The sequence below is a fragment of the Oncorhynchus tshawytscha genome, linkage group LG12 (assembly GCF_018296145.1).
Source record: "Oncorhynchus tshawytscha isolate Ot180627B linkage group LG12, Otsh_v2.0, whole genome shotgun sequence".
In the NCBI taxonomy this organism is placed as follows: Eukaryota; Metazoa; Chordata; class Actinopteri; order Salmoniformes; family Salmonidae; genus Oncorhynchus; species Oncorhynchus tshawytscha.
In genome coordinates this window covers 74,068,783-74,082,551 of record NC_056440.1, presented here as the reverse complement: position 1 = coordinate 74,082,551, position 13,769 = coordinate 74,068,783, and the positions used below count along the sequence as shown (strand labels likewise).

Below are 13,769 nucleotides of genomic sequence, written 5' to 3'. Positions count from 1 at the left end.
AAAATGTTTATCTTCAGTCAATCATTTGATATCTTCAAGTTATCTGAAAGTATAAAGGTCACCCATTCCAATAATCAGTCCAGTTAACACTGTTACTGTATAGGCTGATTTGAAAAAGCCAAAATGGGTGTCATACAACTGCACCAATTTACCTCATTAATAGTATTACAGCAATTCACTCTTTCAGAATGTCTATATTTGAGAAGGATTTGAATGAACTTGGTCAGAGTACTTTTTCTTATTTGTATTCCTCTTTTTTCACTGTAGTTGACCCACTTTTACAACAAGTGGAGGGCAGAATACATCTGTCCCTGGAAGAGAACTGTTTTATGTAAATGTAAAATGGAGAAACTCTTTCGTAGCCATGACAACAGTCTCCTGAGTGGATTTCTTCCACCAAGGCGAGATATCTGCTCCGGGATCCCGTGCACTTAAGAAGTATGTTTTAAAAGGGAACCCGAAGAAGCTTTTTAAAGAATGATGTATAATTTATTTGTATTTTCTCTCTTGCTTCTTAAGAGGAGAGTGTCTTGTGTGGGATGTGTTCTGAATGTGTCAGACCACAGTATTATGTACTATTATGCAGCCATAGTCCCATATCTATTTGTTTTGTATGAGGTTTACTCTGCTTCTACGTATATCCAGCCGCTTGATGTCACAGAGCTGTTTATAAAATCACTTTCATCCACTTAAAAAAAATACATTCATGTGACATCACTTAAGTGCAGCTAATTTGGGTTTGTCTGTTTGCTGCTTTAACAATCTATGCAATATGTAATGAAAGCATAGTGTGTGTGTGTATAAATAACATGAGAGAGTAGTAAGGGATGGTAATACAACTTCATTTTATTTTGTTCTTTTTCTTTTCTTTTTTTTAAACTTAATTTTGATTCTCATCATAGTGACTGATATTGTCCTAATGCCGGATGCTGACTCACTGCTTTAGGATGTGGATCATCAGTTTACATAGCAATGCATCTTTAATTTGTGATTTAAGTGTTTGGTTTAGCCTCCATTAAAATTCTGAGGCAATCCATGTACAGTATGCATACCGCTTTGCATTTTCATTCAGAGGACAGGTTAGTACACGTACTGAGACGAACTGTGACACGTGTTTTTGTGTTTCATTTCTAGATAATCGTTGCCATCAACAAAGATCCAGAGGCACCTATTTTCCAGGTAGCTGAATACGGTTTGGCGGAGGATCTCTTCAAGGTAAGACTGTCAATGATGACACGATTAGATATTGTGATACTAAAGGTGTGAAATGAATCCCTATATGGAGGTAGATATTTAGTTCATCTTAAGGAGGTGGACCTAGATCTTCAGCATTGGCTAAATGAAGTATTATTGTACACCACACCCTGTAAAGGTTTAGTGAAGTGCTATGAGTGTTATCCAAGTCAACACTGATACACTGGATTTAACCTGTATAGTGCCCAGTATTTCTAATTCATGACAGCATTTAAAGTGTCAGTGTTCATGTACTTGAGATCTGCTTAGTCCTGATGGGTAAATTGTGGTGAGGAGTCTTGAGGGAAATATCCATCACACCCTCATGCCATCGTTACAGATCCCTGTCACACCCTGTCCATCTCTCCTTTAAGAGTCATTCATCTAGTACCCTCAGGAGGATTTAAAATAGGTTTATTAATACGATGTGTATTTGTTATATTAATAATATGGACCTTATTCTACCAAAAGTGGTTTCCTGATAAAAGCAAACATAACATTGGTTTTGACTGAATTAGGTTGTCACGTTCTGACCTTAGTTATTTTGTTATGTCTTTGTTTTAGTATGGTCAGGGCGTGAGTTGGGTGGGTTGTCTATGTTCCTTTTTCTATGTTTTGGTATTTCTGTGTTTGGCCTGGTATGGTTCTCAATCAGAGGCAGCTGTCAATCGTTGTCCCTGATTGAGAACCATATTTAGGTAGCCTGGTTTCACCTTTGAGTTGTGGGTGATTGTTTTCTATTTAGTGTTTGTCACCGTACAGGACTGTTTCATTTAGTTTCATTTCATTCTCTAGTTATTTTGTTTTCTGGTGTTCATGTAAATAAAGTAGAATTATGGACACCTATCACGCTGCGTATTGGTCCGATCTCTCCTACTCCTCCTCAGAGGAAGAAGACAAGCGTTACATAGGTCCTTAATTAGCTATAAATTATTATAAACTGGCTGGTTCAAGCCCTGAATGCTGATTAGCTGATCAGACCGTATACCACAGGTATGAAAAAACATGTATTTTTACTACTCTAATTAGGTTGGTAACCTGTTTTATACTAACAATAAGGCACCTCAGGGGTTTGTTGTATATGGCCAATATACCACGGCTAAGGGCTGTATCCAGGCACGCTGCATTGCGTCGTACTTAAGAACATCCCTTAGCCGTGGTATATTGGCCATATACCACACCCCCTCGTGCCTTATTGCTTAAGTATACAATAGCAAAACACATTTGAAAAGCGCAAGAAAGAGGTGATATCTTAGATTTCCTCCTCAGTTAATGACGCTGTAATAAGACACATCAACGACTGATCGACTAATGTTACTGCATTTAAACTGACTCCCTCTGAGCCTTTATTCAAACATTTCAATTATTAAGGGAAATGTCTAATGGTCACTGTTAATTCACTCTTCTTCTTCTCTGATTGTGTCATTGAGGCACTTCCTGGTTCACTAGAGACCTCCCACAAGCCATTTCCTGTGATCAGAGGCCCAGGCTGTCAGTTAGACGCTCATTAAAAGTATTCCTGTGTAATAATGTCATTCATTGTAAAAGCATTTTGTGACAACTGTTGATGTACAAGGGGTTCTATAAATGAGTTTGATAAAATGAATTGAATAGTTTGGTTTATCATGATAAATCATTAAAAGACACCTTCCATTTGCCGTTCAGTCTTAAATAATGGGGATTCATTAGCTTGGTGGTGCAGCCATCTATTTAACCTGTTTTAAAGGCAATGTTAATGTCTGGTTTTCCCTCTCATACATTTGAATATTATTCAGTTGTTTAATCTCAGAAAGCAAAACTTCTAGAGACCTTGTGCCTTACTGAGTTGTGCCTTATTCAGTTACAATCCATTAACTAGGTTTCTGGGATTAGCCTAAAATAACACTGAGTGAAATCATGTTTAAATGAATATGCAGTTAAGTTCTTACTCTCTCCGACTGTAAACATTTCTCTGAGTGCCTGAATCCAAACCTGGTAAATCAGTTATTGTGATTGATAGAATAGGAACCATTTGGAACTGTATATTACTCCACCTAATGAAAAAGCAGATGTACTGAATTATTGAACTTGTGAATGTATCAGTGGATAGTTCATGAGAGGACCTCCTGCTCAGAGAGTAACTTCCACTCCTCAACCTTAACAGAAACTACTTGATAGTTAAACTAAGGGGACTGCCTGGTGTTGGCTTTCATATTGATTCTGTGTTTCTCTTCACCTATTCACTCCTAATTGACATGTTCAGGTAACTTTGGCAGGGCTCAGCGCCACAGGGTTCCAGGCAGCACTTCTACCTTCTTGTTTAGGCATAAATACGTAGGTGGCAGATCCAGATCCAGCTCCCAAGCTTTGCCAGACTCTTCAAGAGGGACCCTTTGTGAGAAGTGAAAGCCTAGTGGCTTTTTCCATTTGTTTGGCTCATCATTTATTAACCAGTGTCGTTGCGTGTGATCGGCCGGTGTTGGTGACTAGGTGTTTAAGTTAGTAATATTCTGCTGAAGTGATGGGTAAGTAGAGATAATAATAACAGGCAGGTCCAGAACTGTGACAATAGTTCTCATCTTACATGTGTTTACGTACACTTTGATTTCAGATAACAGTCAAAGACAATGGATGTGTCATTTGTTGTTGTTGCCAATGAAACTGTCAGGGGTATGAGAACTGTTTGTACTTGTAGGCTGTTCCTGAGATGACTGCAGCATTGAAGAAGTGATCGCCATCATGATCCAACCACGATCCTATAATACTCCGAAATCTGAAGATGAAATATTAACCACCATAAGCTTCCAGTTTTAACTACCCAAAAGAAAATCCTGCCTTAAACTGCATTTCATGCTTCTTGTGCATTTTGAAATGGGTGCTTAAAATGTCTACATCTAATACATCTTCGATTGTGATATATTTTTAATGAATAATAAAGCTAGTGGATATGCTACAATATCTCACAACTTGTTCCTTTCAATTTGTTTTTGTTGAGGATTTGAAATCTGATCAAATGGATGTTTGGGCTTTCCTTTTTGGAAAGCTAAGGAATCAGAATAATACACTGTTATATCACGGTGGATAATGGTGTAATAACACTATTATCCAGCATGATATATAACACTATTATTATAAGTGTATTATTCTGATACTGTAGCTTTCCATTATCCACTGTGATATATGACACCATTATCCACCGTGATATAAGTGTATTATCCTGATACTGTAGCTTTCCATTATCCACTGTGATATATGACACTATTATTCTGATACTGTAGCTTTCCATTATCCACCGTGATATATAACACTATTATTCTGATACTGTAGCTTTCCATTATCCACTGTGATATATGACACCATTATCCACCATGATATATATCACGGTGGATAATGGAAAGCTACAGTATCAGAATAATAGTGTTATATATCACGGTGGATAATGGAAAGCTACAGTATCAGGATAATAGTGTTATATATCGCGGTGGATAATGGAAAGCTACAGTATCAGAATAATAGTGTTATATATCACGGTGGATAATGGAAAGCTACAGTATCAGGATAATAGTGTTATATATCGCGGTGGATCATGGAAAGCTACAGTATCAGAATAATTGTGTTATATATCACAGTTGATAATGGAAAGCTACAGTATCAGGGTAATCGTGTTATATATCACGGTGGATAATGGAAAGCTACAGTATCAGGATAATAGTGTTATATATCACGGTGGATAATAGTGTTATATATCACAGTGGATAATGGTGTTATATGATCATGGTGGATAATGGAAAGCTACAGTATCAGGATAATAGTGTTATATATCACGGTGGATAATGGAAAGCTACAGTATCAGGATAATAGTGTTATATATCACTGTGGATAATGGAAAGCTACAGTATCAGGATAATAGTGTTATATGTCACGGTGGATCATGGAAAGCTACAGTATCAGGATAATAGTGTTATATATCACTGTGGATAATGGAAAGCTACAGTATCAGGATAATAGTGTTATATGTCACGGTGGATAATGGAAAGCTACAGTATCAGGATAATAGTGTTATATATCACGGTGGATAATGGAAAGCTACAGTATCAGGATAATAGTGTTATATGTCACGGTGGATAATGGAAAGCTACAGTATCAGGATAATAGTGTTATATGTCACGGTGGATAATGGAAAGCTACAGTATCAGGATAATACAGTATTATATATCACGGTGTATAATGGAAAGCTACAGTATCAGGATATTACAGTGTTATATATCACGGTGGATAATGGAAAGCTACAGTATCAGGATAATAGTGTTATATATCACGGTGGATAATGGAAAGCTACAGTATCAGGATAATAGTGTTATATATCACGGTGGATAATGGCACATTTATGAAGGACAAAGATAGTCAGTGTGTTTCAAAATGTTCAAAATGTATAGTTTCTGAATGAACACTGAAGTGCTCAATTACACTATAACAAAGGATATCTAATTAAGAATGCAAATACATTTGTTAAGACATACACGCCAAACGTTTCTTCCGCTAACCCTGAGTAGAGGAAAAGCATTGTCGCCAAAGGAGAGTGGTGTGATCGTTCAGCTGGAAATAAAACGCTACATCAGCTCTTATTGAAACCCATAATGACTTTACTTCACATGATCCAGGTCCTCAAATAACATTAGACCCAACCCCCACTTTACTATCCCCATGACTTAATGAATACTTCTGAAACACTTAGGACTGCTTGATTGAAGCCTTGGTTGTTATTAATTAACAATTAAACATATAATTTACTTGTAAACACTTGACAAGCAACAAAATGGGTAGTTTGTACTAAATTAATTATTTGATCGAAAGTTAATTAGGGGGTTTAATCCTCATTACCAGACATTTATAATGACAAACCTCGTCAACCAATTACATTTTTGTTGTGACAGGTCTCTCCAATGGTAATAGATATGAATCATTTATTTAATTTCAGAGAGATATGCAAATAAGTTGACAGTTGCTAATGCAAAAGTGTTGTAGGGTGATGTTGTAGAGTCTGGAGCCAATGGGAAGGCTCAGTCATATCTGATAAAGAGCCCACATGTAAAACAAACACATTCATATTAATGTAGAGGATTCTATCTCGGATTATGCAAATTAGAATATATCGTAGTACTTTTTGGTCTGGAATGTATTCTACTGTGTTATTTCATGTATTGCTTTGTAAAGGGCATCCATATCTACATCATAGGGGCGGCAGGGTAGCCTAGTGGTTAGAGCGTTGGACTAGTAACCGAAAGGTTGCAAGTTCGAATCCCTGAGCTGACAAGGTACAAATCTGTCGTTCTGCCCCTGAACAGGCAGTTAACCCACTGTTCCTAGGCTGTCATTGAAAATAAGAATTTGTTCTTAACTGACTTGCCTAGTAAAATAAAGGTAAAAAAAAAAAATCCCTTGGTAAATGCAAGTAATGAATATTAGAGTGAATATGAAAATCTCTGCTACCAATGTACAACATATTATAATTGAAAATGGCATGGCTCATGTATAATGTAAAGCAATAAAATGGGACCACAGTATTGTTAATGTTACAAAGGTTTATTTATTATTTGAATGGCAACACCTGATATTTGGCAATGAGTTCCCCACATATTAAGTTTACAAAACATCTGTAAAGATTAAAGTGCACAAGATTGGCTTGTTCAGGCTACCAGCACTCCAATCTAAAACATCAACTCTCCATCACAGCTCATAATCAGATTCACATACTTTTCCTATACTGTACCTCTTGGGATCCTTTAGGGCCATTCACTACCTATCCTCATACTTTTAATTCCTCCGTCATTTCTTCAATTGCCTGTTCTTGTATCTGGCTAGAAAATGCCAGGCTTGATATGGTTGATGTTCCTCTACTTCAATACAAACCTCTTTATCTCTGTTATAGAAAGACAAAAGTATAGTAAAAAAGTGTCTGTTTATTTGGCACAGACAGTTTGTCCAGAGAAAGCACCCTGTGGCTTGGTTGTTAGAGCAGAGAGAACTGCACAGTTACAGTAGCTAATACAAATAAAAAGAAAGCAAAAACACCACCCACTCCCACTCCCACCCAATTTAGAGGAATCCCATGTCAAATCTGTCTTGCAGTTAACATAGGAACACTTAAATAGGCTTGTTCTGTAAAGGCTTGAATATGGCCCATTGCTGGTTTTATTTCAAACTGTTTTGTTTCACATTTGGGGCCCCAAATGTGGGATTTCCTGATGATGGTTCTTTCTAGGCCCACAGATGTCTCCTCTGTCCTCATTGGGTCATTGTTGTGCAAATGGAGCATTATTCAAAGTCACCCCAAGATTGAGTTTGAGGAGGGCTGTGTCTGTCTGTCTGTCTCTGTCCAGAGCCCCACAGAGAAGGGAAGACTAACATTAGAGCGGTAGCCTAGCCCCAGATCTGTCTGTCTGTCTCTGTCCAGAGCCCCACAGAGAAGGGATGACTAACATTAGAGCGGTAGCCTAGCCCCAGATCTGTTTGTGCTGTCTTGCTAACAGATGGTCTTTGTAACGCCAGGTTTGATCTTGGACCAGGCTCTGACTTTGTTTGAAGCATGAGGATTTGGAGAAGCCAGGTCAGTCAGTTCTGTCTTGAGCTGTATGCTTTGTCCTCTGGGATGAACTATTGCCCTTTTCACACTGTTGTGCCGACCCGAGCCAACCAGTGCTGGCTCTGACATATTCTTTTCACATGTCCTTTCCAGCAATGTTCAAACAACTATGGTGGATGCATGACCAGGCCAGCACAATGCAGCTCGGTTCGGCTTGGCTCAGCTCAGTAGTGTGAATCAACCCTATGTATCAGGCAGACGGCCCAGTGGACCATCAGCAGGGCCCAGTAGCCTATACTTCTCCTCCAAAGAGGACTCAGGAGTGCCACCCTGCAGGTGGATGAGAGGCTTAGTCTGTAGGAGCACAGTGGCTGCGGCTCGGCCTTGTCTCTGGCCCCGGCTCTGGTACTGGTTCTCCTCCTGATTCTTCCAGTTGTAGATGTTGATTCTGTGCTCCAGCTCTGGGCTGGCCTTGGCTGAGCCGGCAGGACTGGGAAGCTTCAGGTTAACTGGGTCCACCAGGCCTTTCTGGGCCAGACAGGAGTCCTCAGACAAGGACGAGAGCAGCTCCTGGACTACCACGCTGGGGTCCCGTGGAGGGGGAGGCTGGGCTAAGGTCAGACCCAGGCCCAGAGGGCTGCAGTAGGGCAGGGGGAAGCAGCGCTGGCCCTGGGTGTTGGAGTGCTCAGTGTTAAAGTCCCTGTCCTGGGTCTGCTTCTGGGACTTGTAGTCCAGATAAGGCCCCCGGGCCTTGGTATGGGCATTGTAGTTCCTAGCCTGGGTGTGGTAGTCCCTGGCCGTGGTGCTGCTGCAGTCCGTAGTAGACGAGCGCAGGGTGTGGCTGCTCAGGCTATGGGGGCGGGCCGTCAGACTGCTACTGGACAGTGATACGCTGGTGGAAGTGTCACTCACAGCACTACTCATTTGCTCCACGCCCAGCAGAGGGTTGTTGTGGGCGGGGTAATGGGTCGTAGGGAGGTGGACATCGATGGCTGCCGTGGTGATGACACGAGGACACCCCATGTCTGAAATGACACATCATCCAGTACATCAGACTGGGGAAGATACAGTAGGTATACAGCAGAGTTGCCCCATATACATTACCAGCTATACACTTTACCCAAGATCCACTAAGTCACTCACCACTACTTTGTTCACTGTAGTACTGGCTGATATAGTTGTTCATGTCGTCATGATGGACAACAGGATCTGGATAACAGATAAAAGAAGCATGAAGAGGTTAAAGACCCAATCTGTATGATTTCAATGCACTGTAAACACAGTGCAAAGCAATCCCTAGATGTGGGAACAGTACATTTCACTTTTAGGTGGTGACATCTGACATCTTATCTATCCATCCAAGTCTACAGGTGCTTTACCGGCTTAATCCTGGTTTCCAAATCACACCAAGATGGTGTTGTGAGGCTCAAGTACAGTAGTGAATGTGAGAGCAACCAGGCTTTGGTATAGAGTTCTCTTTGTGTCCTCAGCCAGACAGCCAGGGCCTCAGTGGTGAATGGTTCTGCCCTGATCTGCTCTTCAGTGTTCACTTGATTGGGTCTGAGCTCAGTGTTTGTCCGCTGAGTGGTGCCCAAAGTACCCTGAGTGCCTGGGCCGATCCCCCAGGACCACAGCAGACTCTGACGGGTAATTTCATTTATTTTTCAGCGTAAAATATTAATCCAGGGAAGGGAGGGAGGGATGGATGGAGGGTGGGGGGGGGCACCCCTGGAGAGGAAGCATTGCACTCACTAAAACACGACCAAGACAATCACTCAGTGATTAATAACACATGAGGATGAGGTCTCAGAGAGAAAGAAAGAAAGAGAGAAAAAAAAGAAAGAAAAAGCGAGAAAGAAATAGAAAGAAAGGAAGGACAACTCTCTCTCTCTTTCTCTCTCTCTCTCTCTCTCTCTCTCTCTCTCTCTCTCTCTCTCTCTCTCTCTCTCTCTCTCTCTCTCTGTCTCTCTCTCTCTCTCTCTCTCTCTCTCTCTCTCTCTCTCTCTCTCTCTCTCTCTCTCTCTCTCTCTCTCTCTCTCTCTCTCTCTCTCTCTCTCTTTCTCTCTCTCTCTCTCTCTCTCTCTCTCTCTCTCTCTCTCTCTCTCTCTCTCTCTCTCTCTCTCTCTCTCTCTCTCTCTCTCTCTCTCTCTCTCTCTCTCTCTCTGTCTCTCTCTCTCTCTCTCTCTCTCTCTGTCTCTCTCTCTCTCTCTCTCTCTCTCTCTGTCTCTCTCTCTTTCTCTCTCTCTCTTTCTCTCTCTCTCTCTCTCTCTCTCTCTCTCTCTCTCTCTCTCTCTCTCTCTCTCTCTCTCTCTTTCTCTCTCTCTCTCTCTTTCTCTCTCTCTCTCTCTCTCTCTCTCTCTCTCTCTCTCTCTCTCTCTTTCTCTCTCTCTCTCTCTCTCTCTCTCTCTCTCTCTCTCCCTCTCTGTCTCTCTCTCTCTCTCTCTCTGTCTCTCTCTCTCTAACAGTAAAGCTACCATCCATCTCTGAAGTGGAGCTGACATCATTTAGGTCATTTAGTTTGGTATGCATGTGCAATACTTTGTGATGATCTGTAGGTACTGTAGCAGAGCCATATTCACACAGCTCTGCTACCTTAAAGGAGACGTTTTCTTTTTTACAACCAAATCTCTATTTTTGATGTAAATGGCATGTTATAGAAGGGTCCAAACACCTTTTTCCACGTTTTTGATAAACTTACCCCAAACAGAAAATCACTTCCTCGTCCTCGTTGTGTAGTATGGGGGCCCCGAAAAAACGTGGATAAAGTTCATAATGACACAATTTCACATGTACAACATCTAAAGCCCTGCATCACTATACTGAGAGCTTTGCCATTTCTAAATGGACGTATTTGGGTATTTTGGGACAAAAAAAGAAATTGTGACAAAAGGATGAGGAAGTGATTTGCTGTTTGGGGTAAGTTTATCAAAAACACGTGAAATCACAGAAAAGGTGTCTGGACCCTTCTATAACATAAAAAAGAGAGATTCAGTTGTAAAAATAAAACTTCTCCTTTAAGTGAGGTATTCACATTGAATTTTGGTACTTTGTCCTCTTTCCCCAGCAGTACAACACATAGAGAAGTTATATGAACTTCCAAGAAGTTCGTCTGAAAGCAATTACTGTGCTTTTCACCCACAACTCTGTGTGGTCAATTTGGTATGTTCCTCAAAACCTACAGCTGCTCTCTTGAGAAGTGACAAAACCACAAGTCCCTCGTGACCAGTAGACAAAATGTGTCTAACCTTTTCTACCTCCTTTTGAAACAAGCTTAGTTTTCAACAAGGAAATAGACTTCGCAGTAGAGTGCCTCAATTAGAATGAATGACACTTTGATGGCATCCCTCGGGCCAGAGGGCGGAGAGAGGGGGGGACGTGAGGAGTCCTAACCCAGTCCACGGCCTGTCCTTGCAGGACTGCCTGAAGCCTAAGTGCTCCTCCTGTCCCAATACTCCTTCCATGTTCTGGAAAAAAAACACGCTTGTTCCTAAGAGCCAGATTTCCCACAATCCCATGGGGGTGGTGGTGTGGCGTCTCCTGGTGCCCTATTGTGGTTTCCAGGTGAAGAGGAGCAGATGTTCACAGTGGCCCTCTCTCTCCTCAGACCTCAGAACAAGGCCCAATGCACAGAGCACTCTGTACCTGAAACAGCCTGGCTGAGGTGGGGTGTGTGTGTGGGTGGGTGAGTGTGTGTGTGTGTGTGTGTGTGTGTGTGTAATGACTGCATGTGTGCCTGTGTGTGTGTGTCACGTTCTCCTAGAACATACTTGTTGTCCCCAGGTTTCATCACATCCTGAAAGCTTTTCTGCCTTCTTATTGATACTGCACTGCCTGCGGTCAGAGGTGTGGTGTGTGTATTGTGTGTGTGTGTGTGTGTGTGTGTGTGTGTGTGAGGGGTGTTGTGAGTTACCGTCAGTGTTTTAAGAGGCTAGTGCCTGGAGACTAGCTCAGGGCTACTGCTGCTAGATCAGTTTGACATTGCTCTGACACCCCATTCACCTGATGTTACATTGGATGGGACTTTTTGTCCCACATAATTATGTACATACTTTATGTACAAACCTCTCTGCTGGTTCTGTCAGGATGCCTTTTCAACCATACAGAAGAATGTAGAACTTTATTAAAATGAGTTACAGGCCTCCCGAGTGGTGCAGTGGTCTAAGGCAGTGCTAGCTCCTGGTTCGAGTCCAGGCTCTGTCGCAGCCGGCCGCAACCGGGAGTCCCATGGTGCGGCGCACAATTGGCTCAGTGTCATCCGGGTTAGGGGAGGGTTTGGCTGGCAGGGATGTGCTTCTCCCATCGCGCACTAGAAAGCCAGGTATACGGTGTTTCCTCTGACACATTGGTGCAGCTTGCTTCCATGTTAAGCGGGCATTGTGTCAAGAAGCAGTGCGGCTTTGCTGGGTCGTGTAACGGAGGACACACGGCTCTCGACCTTCGCCTCTCCCAAGTTCGTACAGGAGTTGCAGCGATGAGACAAGATGGTAGCAACCAATTGGATACCACAAAATTGGGGAGAAAAAGGGGTAAAAATAAAATAATAAAATGAGTCAAGTTCATTGTTTTTGGTCTGTGGTGAAGTAATTCATAATTAGGATTTAAAGGTTTGTCTGCCTAATGGAACAGCAGTATTCATCAGACTCAATATTCTTACATGTTCCAGAATATAGCAATACCCATGAAGTATATGAAAGAGCTAGTATGTATTTTATCTCATGGTCTGAGGATTATGGTATGGAGTATTACATACATACCGTTATAGTTAAGGACAGAAAAACTCTGGGCCCTAGTTTCCCTGGATGTGACATACACTACATGACAAAAGGGGTGTCCATATACGTTTGTATATATAGTGTAGCTTATAGGTACAGTATTGGTGAGTGTACCAGCTGGGGTCTCCCTGAGGACTCCATGTCCCTCATCGTCAGACTCCCCAGGGCCCTGGCTCTCCACCACCTGGTAGCTGCTCCTCTGTTTGCCCCACACATGGTGGATCTGCATAGCAGCCTCCTGCTCTGCAGCCAGGTCCAAGTCCTGCTGGGCCAGGTGGGCTCGGAGCTGTCTGATCTCAAACTGAGGGAGGGGGGGAGACAGAGAGAGAGAGAGTTGGTCTGGAAAAGGCATACACACATGTATTCTTCTAGCTGAAATCTTGGTGTATTGATGTAACAATATGTCAGTGTTGACTAACCTAACCTTTTACTCCCAGACAGGCCCTTTCAGCATGATCCCAGGCATTCTGCAGGCTAAGTGGTTCTATTTCTAGCTATAGGATCAATGCTTTCACTGGGGTTTCCTCTGGCCTGATGGCTCATATTGACAAACAGACAGTCAGATTACACATGAACTGTTTGTTTCTAGCATTACACTGAGGAGCCCATCATTACTGGACTGTTTTGTACAACAATGTGTTTCTATTGATGTATAGTTATGGCTTGTCCCTGTATTGATCTTGGGACCTTGAGTCTTTGAAAGAAATGTAGTCCTTTAGTTCAACTGACTAGAGGAGTGCAGTCATTAATCAATCAATCAAGTGTATTTATAAAGCCCTTTTTAAATCAGCAGATGTCACAAAGTGCTGTACAGAAACCCAGCCTAAAACCCAACAGCAAGCAATGCCGATGTAGAAGCAGAGGGGCGAGGGAAAACTCCCTAGAAAGGCAGGAACCTAGGAAGAAACCTAGAGGGGAAGCAGGCTCTGAGGAGGGGGGCAGTCCTCTTCTGGCTGTGCTGAGTTGAGATTATAAGAGACATGGCCATTAGGGCCAGATCGTTCTTCAAGATGTTCAAACGTTCATAGGTGACCAGTGACAGTGATAAAAATAACAACATGGAAAATATGTGTTGTTTACAACTATATGGGAAACATCTTTCCAAATATATTTTACTGTATTATGTTGCGTGCTTATGAGTATTGTGGGGTCATAATATCACAAGATCAACTTTACTTGTGCCTTTTTATTATGGATTTGCA

General features: G+C 41.8%; 1 pseudogene; it reads right to left on the bottom strand.

Annotated features, from left to right (window-relative positions):
• Positions 1 to 6,791: 6,791 nt before the first annotated feature.
• LOC112240400 overlaps positions 6,792 to 13,769 on the bottom strand; it is an 87,648-nt pseudogene continuing 80,670 nt past the window's right edge.